Raw genomic sequence first — 13,821 nt, forward strand, 5'->3', positions numbered from 1 at the left:
AAAATAGCAGTACCAAAATGTTTGGAGGAAGTGTAAATATACAGATTAGGCAATTGAAAGTTTAAAAGCCAAGTCTACAGATGCATAGAAAATGGCATTTATTATTTAATAACCTTCCCAAATCCCAAAGCGCCAGCACACCATTCCGAGGGTAGGATTCCGATCTACACATGCTAGCATTTTTTAAATTAAGAACCATAAAAATAACAAATATTAAACCTTTTTTTTTCCTTATAATGATAATGATATTTTTTTATACGTCTTCTTTTTAGATTCTTTTAATCATGAAAATGCAAAGAACACAGTTTACCGAGTAACACTTTTTAAACTCTCCAACGTATGTAGATAATTATACCTTTTACGTGTTACTATCAAAATTGAAACCTTTACAGCTTCACAGTTTGAAACTTTTCCGAACACGTGCAGATGAAAAAGAGTTAATACGTGAGCATGTGTAAACTGTAAAATGTGCCATCTACATAGGCGGAGCCACATCTTCCTTCCATAGACTACTAAAGAACAAAAAATTATATAAACCACACCTACTGTGCAATTAGTTTTGTTTTCCCGAGTTATTCCTAAATCGCCAATCTCTGTTGCAGGTTCCGTTCTCCAGCATCAGATTCTCGTTTTGCGTCAACAAGCATATTCCGGAGTTGTAAGTTGTTTCAAAATGGCATAGGCATAGTACTTAGTTATAAATTGTGACTATTTGTCAATATTTAAACATTTTTATGTAGAAACAAATGTTATTGCATGTTTTTCCCTTTTTCACTGTAACGTCACCAGCTTGTTCTTAGAAACAGATATATTATAACAAATATTACTCCTTTTCTGGCTCCTTTTACCTTATATATAGTGACTTTTTATATTTTAATATTGATACTATACTTCGCTCGAGAGGTGTTGGTGACCCGTCGACGCAAACCCTAAACATTTACAATCAATGTCTCCATCTTCCACTTATTATTGTATTTTCCCCTAGAGATCACATACTGTTAATATGTATAATATAACACTAGCAGCCCGTCCCAACGTTGTCCGGGTATGAATTGCTGCCGGCCAGTAGTATATTATTTTGTAGGATTTCGTTTTGATAGCATTTCTTATCTGTGACAGGCCTGTGAAACGCTCCGATTCACAGTGCACTGCTGATGCACTTAAGAGTGCACGTTCAGTAGTGTGTGAACTCGAGTTTCCCTACTTTATTTTTCATTGTAATATTATATAGCGCGAACTCGACAACATGGCATGAGCGCAATTTACATTACAGAAGAACACATTCATTTGTGGTAGACAAAGCGATTTGCCTGGAATCACAGGATGTTGAGCTAATGCCGAGATTCGAACGTAGCTCCCCAGCTCTAAAGTTCGCAATTCTAGAACTTGTGGCGGGAGGTGTGTCTAAAAGTGTATGTCGGTGCTGGCCATCAATGAGAGAGACCTGTGCATTTTTCAAATGAGTGGTGAAAAAATATGAGTATGTTGCTGGAGATGTGGCCGTGCCACCAATGTACTTACCAGGGTAGGGTAAACACCCATTATTCCGCATTTTTCTTTCCACATACCATCACTCCGCTTACTTTCATTACGAAAGTACCATGACTCCGCAATGTCATTATAACGCATGGCATTACATTTTATATGCTTTTACCACGCATACATTTACAACAAAATTCGTTGTAAAAGCATGAATGGTAAAAGCATGTTTTTTTTAATGTTTGGATAAGGTAAGTATGGGTATAGGGGTATATGTTTTGGGGTAATGAGGTATGTTTTGTGGTGTTTGGGTATTTTAAGGGTTCAGATAGAGTTTTGGGTTATGGGGTACAGGGGTAGTTTTAGGGTTTAGGGATAGGTATGGGTTTTGGGGTACAGGGGTATTTTTAGGGTTCAGGGCTAGGTTTGGGTTTTGGGGTATAGGGGTATTTTTAGGGTTCATGGGTAGGTTTGGGGTACAGGGGTATTTTAGGGTTCAGGGGTAGGTTTGGGGTACAGGGTTATTTTTAGGGTTCAGGACTAGGTTTGGGTTTTGGGGTACAGGGGTATTTTTAGGGTCCAGGGGTAGGTTTGGGTTTTGGGGTACAGGGGTATTTTAAGGGTTCAGGGCTAGATTTGGGTTTTGGGGTACAGGGGTATTTTAAGGGTTCAGGGCTAGATTTGGGTTTTGGGGTACAGGGGTATTTTTAGGGTTTAGGGCTAGGTTTGGGTTTTGGGTACAGGGTGATTATTAGGGTTCAGGGCTAGGTTTGGGTTTTGGGGTACATGGGTATTTTTAGGGTTCAGGGGTAGGTTTGGGTTTTGGGGTACAGGAGTATTTTAAGGGTTCAGGGCTAGGTTTGGTTTTTGGGGTACAGGAGTATTTTAGAGTTCAGGGCTAGGTTTGGGTTTTGGGGTACAGGGGTATTTTAGGGTTCAGGGGTAGGTTTGCGTTTTGGGGTACAGTGGTATTTTTAGGGTTCAGGGGTAGGTTTGGGTTTTGAGGTACAGGGGTATATATAGGGTTCAGGGCTAGGTTTGGGTTTTGAGGTACAGGGGTATATATAGGGTTCAGGGCTAGGTTTGGGGTACAGGGGTATTTTTAGGGTATAGGGATAGGTTTGGGTTTTGGGGTACAGGGTATATTTATAGGGTGAACATGGGTTAGTGTTTAAGGGTGTTGGGGTATTTCAAGGAGTACGGGTGGGTTATGATTATGGGGTGCAGGGGTATTTAAAGGGAGCAGGGTGGGATTAGCATACGATATGAGACATGGCATGAAGGGCGGAATGTACCACATGCCCCCAGCCTTTGTCCCGCCCCCAGCACAACGCAGACACGCCCACAAGGGACTACTTTGCTGGCACGGTTCTTTTACCTTTTAAATGTATATGGTGGGCGTCTGCATAGCCTATGTCCTTCTACTGCAACTGTAAATGTAGTTGAGCTTATATAGCGCACAGCTACCCGCAGTGGGTGTCCCGGCGCTTGCTTAGGGATCCCGTCCTGATATTCCCCTGTGTGATAGCCCCAGCGGGTATCCACAAGGTGAAAGTCAGGCATCCCGCCGCGAGGGGCCGTTGTGGAGATTAAGCAAGCTATTGCCCAGAGTCGCAGAGTGTGAACCCGTGAGTCGAGAAGGCACCGGAGCGAGAATTATCGAGTCCGTGGAATTTTTAGCCCAAGACCCACCGAGGCGGGGAATTGAACCATGGTCCAGGACCGATCTCAGCTTCCGGGTCTGCCGCCTCTAACCCCTGAGCCACACTTCTCCAACTGCCCTTTCCAACGCTGTATTGGGTGTTGTGATTGGTGCTATGGTTCCTGAGATTACCCGCCTCAAAGGTTTGGGCTCTCTCTTTATTATATTAGTATAGATTAACAGTCTTGGTGATCTTAGAAGAGTTCACGATCCGTCGTCACAAAGAGTAACGATTAGTAAGCAATGTTAGCGGGTTTCAGTCTATTTTCCCCTTGTGATCATATGCTGTGAGAATATATACATATTATAATTCTCACCGTCATGATCTCTGAGGAGTTTATGACCCGTCGCCACGAAGATCGAATTTTTTCACCTCCCGAGAAAAGAAGTTCAGTAAATAATTACTGCTCGAAACTATTTCATTATGGATGTTCTGTTAAATACATGACTTTATTTTCCTTTTCTTTTTACTGTAACAATGGTATCAATCATTATAATATAATAGATTGTCCTATTGCTACAGAGGAGGAATGGTAGATTTTTCAGCGCCATCTGTAATATAATTATCAAATATTTATAAAAACTTGATCAGATATTTTTATATGTATTAAAATATAGCTATCATGCATACTTTCTTACTTTAAATATTTAATAAACCCTACATTTATGAATGTTTTTTTTTTAAATTTCTATTCCTATTTGCGATTCCTATTCACCTTCTCCCTAAAGAATATATAGGACCTGTACTATATATTATAAGAGTAACATTCTATATATTCTTTGGTGAGTATGTGATTTATTAGCGGAACAGTCTGCAACTTGTAAACACTATGACAGCATGTTTCTGAATTGTACAGAATACAAATTTTAAAAATAATAATGCATGCATTTCTATGTAATATGAAACAATTTAGATTTTACTGTTTTACTTGTTCTCTTGATCTGAGATAATGTAGTGCGGGAGTGTTTGTTGTAGCACTTCTATTCTACTTTATCTAAAAGTGACTGATGCCCTCTTACATCAACAAGAATGTGGGGCTACACTTTTACAAACTGTAGCAGAAAAATGAACTATATAGCCACGCTTAACTGATATTATATGAAATTCCATTTTTAATTGTCACCCCTTTCATATATACTGCAACAGTTTCTGAAGAAAGTTTATTTCTATTTGCTTACTAAAAACTGTTTCAAATCTAGACTGAATTTTTTGCTAAGCAACCAAACCTCCCCATCATGAAAGTAAATAGCACATTATAAGTAAGTAAAAGTACTAAGTATGTCACCTACAAACTTGATAAAAGAAAACAGCGCAAAACACTGTAATTTTCCGCTGTGATTTATACACCACACGGCAATCATATAAATGGCCCTTGAAACATATAAAAAAATTGTTTACCTCATAATTCCTGTCCACCACCTTATGGGCACTGTATACAGTTAATAGTTTCCTAACTTACCCTCTACTACTTTCTTTGCCCATACTCCTTTGGAAAATGCATCACAATATCACTGACAACAGTGAACCGTTCCCACCCAATAAGGAGCAAACTTGTGTTCAGAACACTTTAGATAATAAAATGTCCATGTTCTCCAAAGACGAGCAAGGAATGACTGCTAAGCCTTCTACTTTTAATACTTTACAGCCAATGAACATTAAACTTTGTAAATTCCCGCTTGAAACAAGTTACCCTAATACTTCCCGAACAGGAAGGAATCCTTAATAAAACTTTTCCACAAACTTCTTCTACAACTAACGGTTCCTATGAAAAAAATAAATATAAATCTCCAGCACAGTAAGTATTTCAATTACCAAAAAATTGTGGTGAACTTCTAACCTCTCTACTCACGCAAGTGATCCATGAACTGTTACTATGGTAACAGGCAGAAAGGTAGTGGATGTACAAAAAACTGTTATTTCCCTTGGATCCTCTACAAGAAAGAAACGAAACCAAAATACCACATTTGCAACAGCTTTGCACAGTTTTTTTTTTTAAAAAGAGGCCCCGGAGGTAGGGGAGGGGGGAGGGAATCGAGTGGAGGAGAAAGCGGTCCCCAGAACTACGGGGGGCCATGAGCCCCCCCGCATACATATAGTTAAACATCTGGGGGGTAGCGATCGATGCGCAGGGGAAACCCTCTAGGCACCCCATTATGAAAAACAAATAGCCCCAGAGATTTGACCCCGCCAGGAGGCTAATTAACAATAAAGAGGGCTTCACGTTTTTTTTTCTTTTTTACCCAAAACGCGTACCCTGCGTCTTTTTAATAAAAAAATATATCTATCTGGCGTGACGTCATATACGGCGTACTCCATGTAAGATTCTAATTATTCAAAAACATATATTTATGTATTTATTGTACATATTAAGAGAAAACATTATCTGGGATAATCATAAAAATAGTTTTTTTAAACTGTAAAAAGTGTATATTACTTACAGAAATATTGCACGTACATTGTAAGAGTAAAGATAGCTTAAAGACTTATACATTTTATAAAACAATATAGCACTGCACACTAATGAAGATAAGTCAACGCAATTATTGACCCCTCTCACACCATTTAAAAACCCCTGGGGAAGGTGGTAAATTAATCAAGACTGAATACGTTATTACAGCCTACTGTGTGTAACCTACCAGAAAAACACAACACAACACAGTACAAAGCCCAGATTTCCATTTTAGGGATTTCTTAGTTGATTTCTTAGTTGCAGGTCTAGTTGTCAGATCGACACGCACTCTCTCTCATGGCTGGTATACACCCACACCACACTTATCCAGCACATCCGTCACTACACACATGACCCTATGTATAAAAAAGATGGGGCGCACGTGTTCTACGCCATTTTAGAGTTGTTCCCAAAGCACCGAACAAGGGGCCCACTACCACATGCGTGGCCTCTTTGGTCACTGAGTTAGTGGTGCCCGAAGCACTGAGCGGGTGAAGAACCTGAGATGATGATGATGGGAGAACAAATATATCGTTAGCCATAGAGATATCAAGACTCTGCACCATTTATGAGACTTCTTTGTTGGAGATTGGAACTACCTCATGAAGAAGGTGTCTTTTCCACGAAAAGGTGAGCAGTGAGACTTGAGTATACATCGCAAGGAATCAAAGGGTTGTAGCAAACTACATACAAAAATGTGACTTAGTATTTTATACAAACGCACTGCTACATAATGTATTAATTTATATGTTTAATTTTTTTTCCCCAATAGCAGTAACGTTTTTATAATCGCTGAAATGTCCGGAATATATTCACAATACAAACAGTTTGTAGAAATCCGACAATCAAACGTCTTTAAAAGTGCGATATTATCTAACTCCAAATTAATATAGCAAGAATTACCTATCATAACATCTTTCTTTTAATATCTTTTAGATGTATAGCTTCAGGATGGATTATGTAACACGGACAATGGCAATAGCACGAGGTGAGCAAACAAGCTTGTTTCTGGAACAGCAACACGTTATCTGTCAAAGGAGAGAATATCTAGTATGCAGCAGGTGCAAAAAAAACATTGGGCTAACGGGGCTTCAGCAAGGATGACATTTCTTCCTGGGCCCACACACACTCGCACCAGAGTACGTGACAGGTCTTTTAAAGACATTTAGCTTGTTAATGAGGCTTTGATAATCCCCCCGCTTACAACCCCTGCAGCTCCACTCTTCTTTTTGCTTAAACTGAAGCCGCCACCCCAAATTTCTTCTAGCCCCCCACCCCCGGTATTTTTACTGCTTTCGCCTCTGGCTTCACGTACCCAACCCCTGTCGTGTGGTGTGTCTCTCCCACTTTTTAATATCCTTTTTTCCCTTTCTCTTTCTTACTCTCTCAAATCATTTCTCTTTCTTTTTTAAATATTTGGACGCTGCTATCTCCACTCTGCTGTATACAACCTTATCTGAATTGAAATGATTAACTCTCTTGATTACAGTGAAGGGTTCTTCCACACGTAGAGCACCATGTTTCAATCACGCCAATGGCACTGGTAGGTGACAAACAATTTTGTTTCTGAAACAACAACAAATTATCTGTGAAAGGAGTGAGTGGGTAGTGTGCGCCAGCTTCACTGTCTAAAAGGTTAAATTAGCTCCGAGCAGTGACAACACATAGGTTACAATAGTCTGACAAACAGATCTACAAGCTTATTACACCACTTTTGTGTCACTTTTAACATGGGGAAAGTGACGCAAGCAGCTTGTACATCTGCATCTGACTTTTCAAGAAAAAATCCCAACTCCAGACTCTGCGAGACAGTTTTAATGTTGTTTTCTCTCTCTTTCTTTATCTCACTCTGTGACATTATTTCTCTTTCTCTTTTAAACTTATAGACACTGCTTTCTGCTTTGACGTCTAGAACAACAGTTGAACTCAAGTTGTGAACTCCAGTGGTGGCCGCACTGTTTATACAACGGTAAGCACAGAGGCCTAGATATACAATGCCTTCATTACAATGCATTAGAAATAAGTCGGCATATTTACAATACCGTTCTGCCACTTTTGTGTCAGTAACGCAGTAGGCACTTCCATATAGACACCACTTGATCGCAGCACTATAACAGAACTGAAATGTACTAGCACACGTAAAACTATAGTGTTACCATCATTTGTGAAAGGAGACAGTCGGTAGTGTGCACCAACTTCACTGTGTTGAAATGTATAATTACCTCCGAGCAGTGACAACAGATAGGTTACAACAGTCTGACAAACAGATGTACAAGCTCATTACGCCACTTTTGTGTCACTTTTAACATGGAAAAAGTGACACAAGCAGCTTGTGAATCTACGTCTAACTTTTCAAGAAAAAATCTCAACTCCAAACTATGCGAGATAGTTTTAATGTTGTTTTCTCTCTCACTCTTTGTGACTTCATTTCTCTTTCTCTTTTAAAGATATAGAAAATGCTGTCTGCTTTCACATGTAAAAGCAAAGAAGTCTTCAAGTTTTGAATTCCACTGGCCGCAGTCTTTATACAACGGTAAGCACAGAGGCCTAGATATACAATGCCTTCATTACAATGCATTAAAAATAAGTTGCCATATTCACAATCCCTTTTGTGCAACTTTTGTGTCAGTGACGCAGTAGGCACTTCCATATAGACACCACTCGAACTATAACAGAAGTGAAATGTACCAGGCACACTGCACACGTAAAATTGTAGTGTTACCTTGACTTGTAATGCTTCTGCTCATTTAGTCACATCTATGTAATTCTAAACTCTAATTTTTTTTTTGTTTTGCAGATTACCAATCGTACGTCTTTTGGAGTAAATTTCACAAATTGTTTATACTATTGTTTTTTTAAAGTTATTTTCCTAGTTCTTTATTATATAGTTATCATTAGGTTTTGTTTACAGTTATTCTCTTAATAAAACTTAATAATAAAAAGTACATGCTACTTTTTCTTTGTGGGGGGTGACGATCCACAGTAAAAATAATATTTAAAATGTTGAAGTACTATAGTAAGATGTTCAAGTCTAGGATTGAAAAGTACTGAGTTATATTTTCTCTGGATACACTACAACATGGTAAAGAAATCAAACTAATACGAAACAATGTATACCACATTTACAAACCTCCTGCGACATTTCCCCATGCAATGCCCACCCCCCTACAAAATTAAGTGTGTGCGCCTCAATGACGCCCCTCAAACCACGGAAACAATAACCCCACGAACGCTTCTATATTGTATGACGCTGGAGATTATACTGGGCGGAGACTTTAATGCAAAACTCCCAAAGGATGTGCGGGACATGGGAATAAGACAGGGGGACCCAGCTAAGTAGAGGGGACTTGAATTGAGAGCCCTGTTAAATGAACATATCATGAGTAATGTAATGGACTTTGGTCAACAACTTATATCCCAGCGGAAGAGTCGGTAAGTCAACTATTGACTTTATCTTTGTTTCTCCCGGTTTGGCGGACCGCATACTAGCAATGGAAATTGTGGCAAAAGACTTTGGGGACCACAATCCAGTGACAGTCACTTTAAGATTAGCTCAACGACCTGTCTATGGTACTATGCAGGGGGCGAGGGACATAAGTGTAACTACAGATAGATTGAGGCTGAAATGGAGGGGCATAGATAAAGCTGAGAGTATTAAGTCCCTATTAAGGGAGGAGAAGATATCAATTAATTTATGCTCAAATACAACAACCAGAGGCCATGAAGTCATTACAAATTTTATTAAAATATGTTCCACGGTTAGAACCCTATTGTCTATACCAGTACCTCTGAGCCAAAAAGATCCGAAGTGGTTTGACCACAATTGCTCTGAAGCAAACATAATTTTGCACAAGGCCCTTACAGAGACCCCTCGAATTAGGTCAAATGTTAGTGTGGCTAGGAAAGCCTATAAATTAGCACTAGACAAACGTAGAAGCACACTTCTGGGTGACTGCTGGGAAACCCTAACCAAAACTGCAGGAGGGAAATGCAGTAACCTATTTTGGCCCGCTGTAAAAGAACTTCGTAACATGGGCCAACAACTAACACCAATAAGTTGTACCATTGCCTTTAGTGCTTGGGAACTACACTTTGCAAAAATGTATGCCCCACCATTAAACAGTCCAAGTTTTGAAGCCCCAGACCAGATCAGTAACCTACAGATAACCCTGGGGGAAGTGGAAGAGGCAATCGCCCAGAGTCTTGGTAATAAGGCATGATGGGTTGCCCATAGATCTCATTAAATGGAAACCTGATCTCTGGGCCCCAATGCTTGTGATCGTTTTTAATAGTGTACCTCAAGCAACGATGCCTGAAACTTGGGGAACTAGCATAATTGTCCCTATATACAAGAAGGGAGATAGCTCGGACCCCGTAAACTACAGACCAATCTCGCTGCTAGATAATGCTTTAAAGATTGTGGGCCGCGTTATTTATAATAGGATAATGGAATGGACAAAGGAAAGCGATATTATTTCATCACCATGTCAAATGGGATTCAGAAGCAGGGTCGGCACAGTCGAACAATGTTTAAATCTTAAATTAATTATTGACAAATATAACATTGCTTGCTCTGCCCCTATTTATTTAGCGTTTATGGACCTGTCGTCTGCTTTTAATTTAGTTAAAAGGTTCAAGCTTTGGTCTATTTTACTGGATTACGGATTAGATGATACTTTGGTTTATTTCTTAGCCTTTTTACATACAGATTTAAAATCAAGAGTGAGAATAGGAATGGGAGGGGAATTAAGGGGAATTAAAATAGGAAGGGGAGTTAGGCAGGGGTGCGTTTTAGCACCTCTGCTTTTTATTATTTATATTAATGGCCTTAGTAATTATCTTGAAAACTCCACCCCGGATGTTCCTACAATAAATGGCAAATCGCTCCCCGCCCTCCTTTACGCAGACGATGTGGTCCTAATGGGCAGCACACCTAATTCGCTGCGTATTTTATCAAAATGTTTTACAAAATTTATGGATGATTTAGATCTGCTGGTTAATTTACAAAAAATACTTTAAAATGTCATGTGGCCCAGGGAAAAGACAATTTAACTCTATACAGGTAGGGGATGAAAGACTTACTGCTACTTGTATTTTCCTATACTTGGGAGTGGCCTTTGCTGGGAATGGCTCGTGGACTGGGCATTGGGAGGTGACCTGACCAGGAAACCCCCACGCCGCACGGCTCCCCTGCTGTAGCGCGTAACCATGCCGGCACCACAGGCTCGCTCCTGGCCTCGGTGCCTCTTGTTACTGCTCGCTTCTTCCCCCGATGTAGCCCTCTCTGTGATTCTCGTCGCCCTCTCTGTGATTCTCGTGCCTGTACTTATCCTGGTCTCTGTTACTCTGTGATATAGATTTTGTGCCCCTTTTGTGATTAACGTGTTTTACTCATCTTGTACTCGTCTTGGTTTGTCATATCCATTTTGTACCTCCATTAGCTGGTCCCCCTGGTGTGCCCGCTTCCCACCGCTGCTCCATTGTGGCCCCGCCCCCTTTCTTTCAGTGACCCCCATTGACCGCCCCGCTCCCGCCTCCCAGCTGCTTCTTCCTCCCAATTCGCTTCATATGGAGCCCGCACGTACGCACAGCAGGAGCGTTGATTGTGCGCTGAAGGCAAGCCTGTCTACGCCCGACTGCGCCTGGACCATTCCCAGAACCCCTGGCCCTCGCCAAGGCCAGCGCACCCGAAGAACCTACGACGCCGCAACTCTCCACGCACTCACCGCCGGTCGATACCCCACCTGCTACTAAGCCACCCCGAGGCACACCCATGGACCCTTCACCTGCCAAGCCTGCAAATTCTCCGGCCTCCGAACCTGCACCGCACCCGCCAAGCCGCGCACCAGCAACAACCACCTCAAGGGCATCCTGCTCAACACCCGCTCCGTCCACAGGCACCCGTGGAACTCAGGAACCTCCTCAACACAACATCACCAGATGTCGCCTTCCTTACGGAAACCTGGATGAACGCCTCCTCAGCCCCTGACATCGCCATAGCCATCCCGGAGGGCTACAAGATCACCCGGAGGGACCGCAACAACCAAACCGGAGGAGGCATCGCCATCGTCCACAGAAGCACCATCTGAATCACGACCAACTCCGACAACACCCTCACCGCCGCCGAACACCTTCACTTCCAGATCCACACAGACCCCAAGACCACCCTCAGAGGCACCCTCATCTACAGACCCCCGGGACCGCGCACACAATTCAGCAAACCCATCGCAGACTTTGTCAGCCCGCACGCCCTCACCTCCCCAGACTACATCCTCCTAGAGGACCTCAACTTCCACCTGGAGAACACCAAGGACTGCAACACCACCGCCTTGCTGGACAACCTCACCAACCTCGGACTCAAGGAACTGGTGAACACCCCCACCCACTACGCCGGCCACACGCTTGACCTTCAGCCACTCCACCGGACTACACTGGACAGACCACATCTGCGTCCACTTCAACTTCAGGAGAACCAAGACCCACCCCCACCCGCAACAGGTTCCCCGCAGAAGCTGGAGCAGTATCACCGCCGACCAGCTCACCACCTCCCTCAGCCAGAACCCACCCACCAACACGACGGACCCCGACAAAGCAGCCCGCAACCTCACACAGTGGCTCACCGAATGCGCCGAAGAACTTGCACCACTGAAGAACCCTCCCAGCAGACCCGGCAGCAGGAAAGCCTTGTGGTTTACCAACGACGTCAACAACTCCAAGAAAACCTGCTGCACCCCTGAGAAAGCCTGGTGCCACGACCAGACAGCAGAACACATGAACGCCCTCAAGAACGCCACCCGCAAACACCACCAGCTTATCCGCACCACCAAGAAGACAGCATTCAAAGAACTACTGGACAACAACACCCACAACAGCAAGGAGCTTTTCAAAATTGTCAAAGAGCTCTCCAACCCCAGCGCCTGCAACACCAACATCACCCCCTCGCAAGACTTCTGCGACTCTGTCGCCTCGTTCTTCCACCGCAAGATCGCCGACATACACAACAGCTTCGACGTGCTGACCACGCACCCAATCACCGAACAAGCGCCCCCACCACTACCCTCTGCACCTGGACCCCTGTCAGCACCAAAGACACCACCCGCATGATGAACACCATCCACTCCGGATCCCTTACCGACCCCTGCCCACACCACATCTTCAACAAAGCCGACTCCATCATCGCACCTCAACTCATGAACATCATCAACAGCTCCTTCACATTTGCCACCTTCCCGGAGAGCTGGAAACATGCCGAGCTTAGCGCCCTCCTGAAGAAACCCACCACAGACCCCAGGGACCTCAAGAACTTCCGCCCCTCGCTCCTCCCCTTTCCAGCCAAAGTCATCGAGAAGACCGTCAACAGACAACGCTCCGCCTTCCTCGAGACCAACCGATCCCTCAACCCCTCACAGTCCTGCTTCCGAGCAAACCACAGCACCGAGACCGCCCTCATCGCAGCCACCGATGACATCAGGTCCCTGCTCGACAACGGGGAAACAGCTGCCCTCATCATCCTGGACCTCTCAGCAGCCTTCGACACCGTATGCCACCGCACCCTGATACACCGCCTCAGCAACACCGGAATACAAGAAGCGGCACTGGAGTGGATCATCTTGTTCCTCGAAGGAAGAACCCAGAGGGTCCGCCTCCCCCATTCCGATCCGTGGCCACCGAATTCATCTGCGGCGTCCCGCAGGGATCCTCACTCAGCCCCACCCTCTTCAACATCTACATGAGCCCTCTCGCAGCCATCGCCCGCCAACACAACATCAACATCATCTCCTACGCCGACGACACCCAGCTGATCCTCTCCATCACCAACGACCCCGTCACCGCCAAAGCCAACCTCCAGGAAGGAATTAGAGACGTCGCAGAATGGATGAAGCTCAGCCGTCTGAAACTGAACTCAGACAAGACGGAAGTCCTCATCCTTGGACCATCTCCCTCCACCTGGAACGACTCCTGGTGGCCCCTTGCCCTGGGCAACGCACCCAAACCAACGGACCATGCACGCAACCTGGGCTTCATCCTGGACTCCTCCCTCACAATGACCAAGCAAGTGAACGCCGTCACATCATCCTGTTTCAACACCCTGCACATGCTCTGAAAGATCTTCCGATGGATCCCCACTGAAATCAGGAAGACAGTCACCCAGGCCCTCGTCACCAGCCATCTGGACTATGGGAATACCCT

Source organism: Lissotriton vulgaris, chromosome 1_1 (genome assembly GCF_964263255.1).
Source record: "Lissotriton vulgaris chromosome 1_1, aLisVul1.2, whole genome shotgun sequence".
NCBI classification, from domain to species: Eukaryota; Metazoa; Chordata; class Amphibia; order Caudata; family Salamandridae; genus Lissotriton; species Lissotriton vulgaris.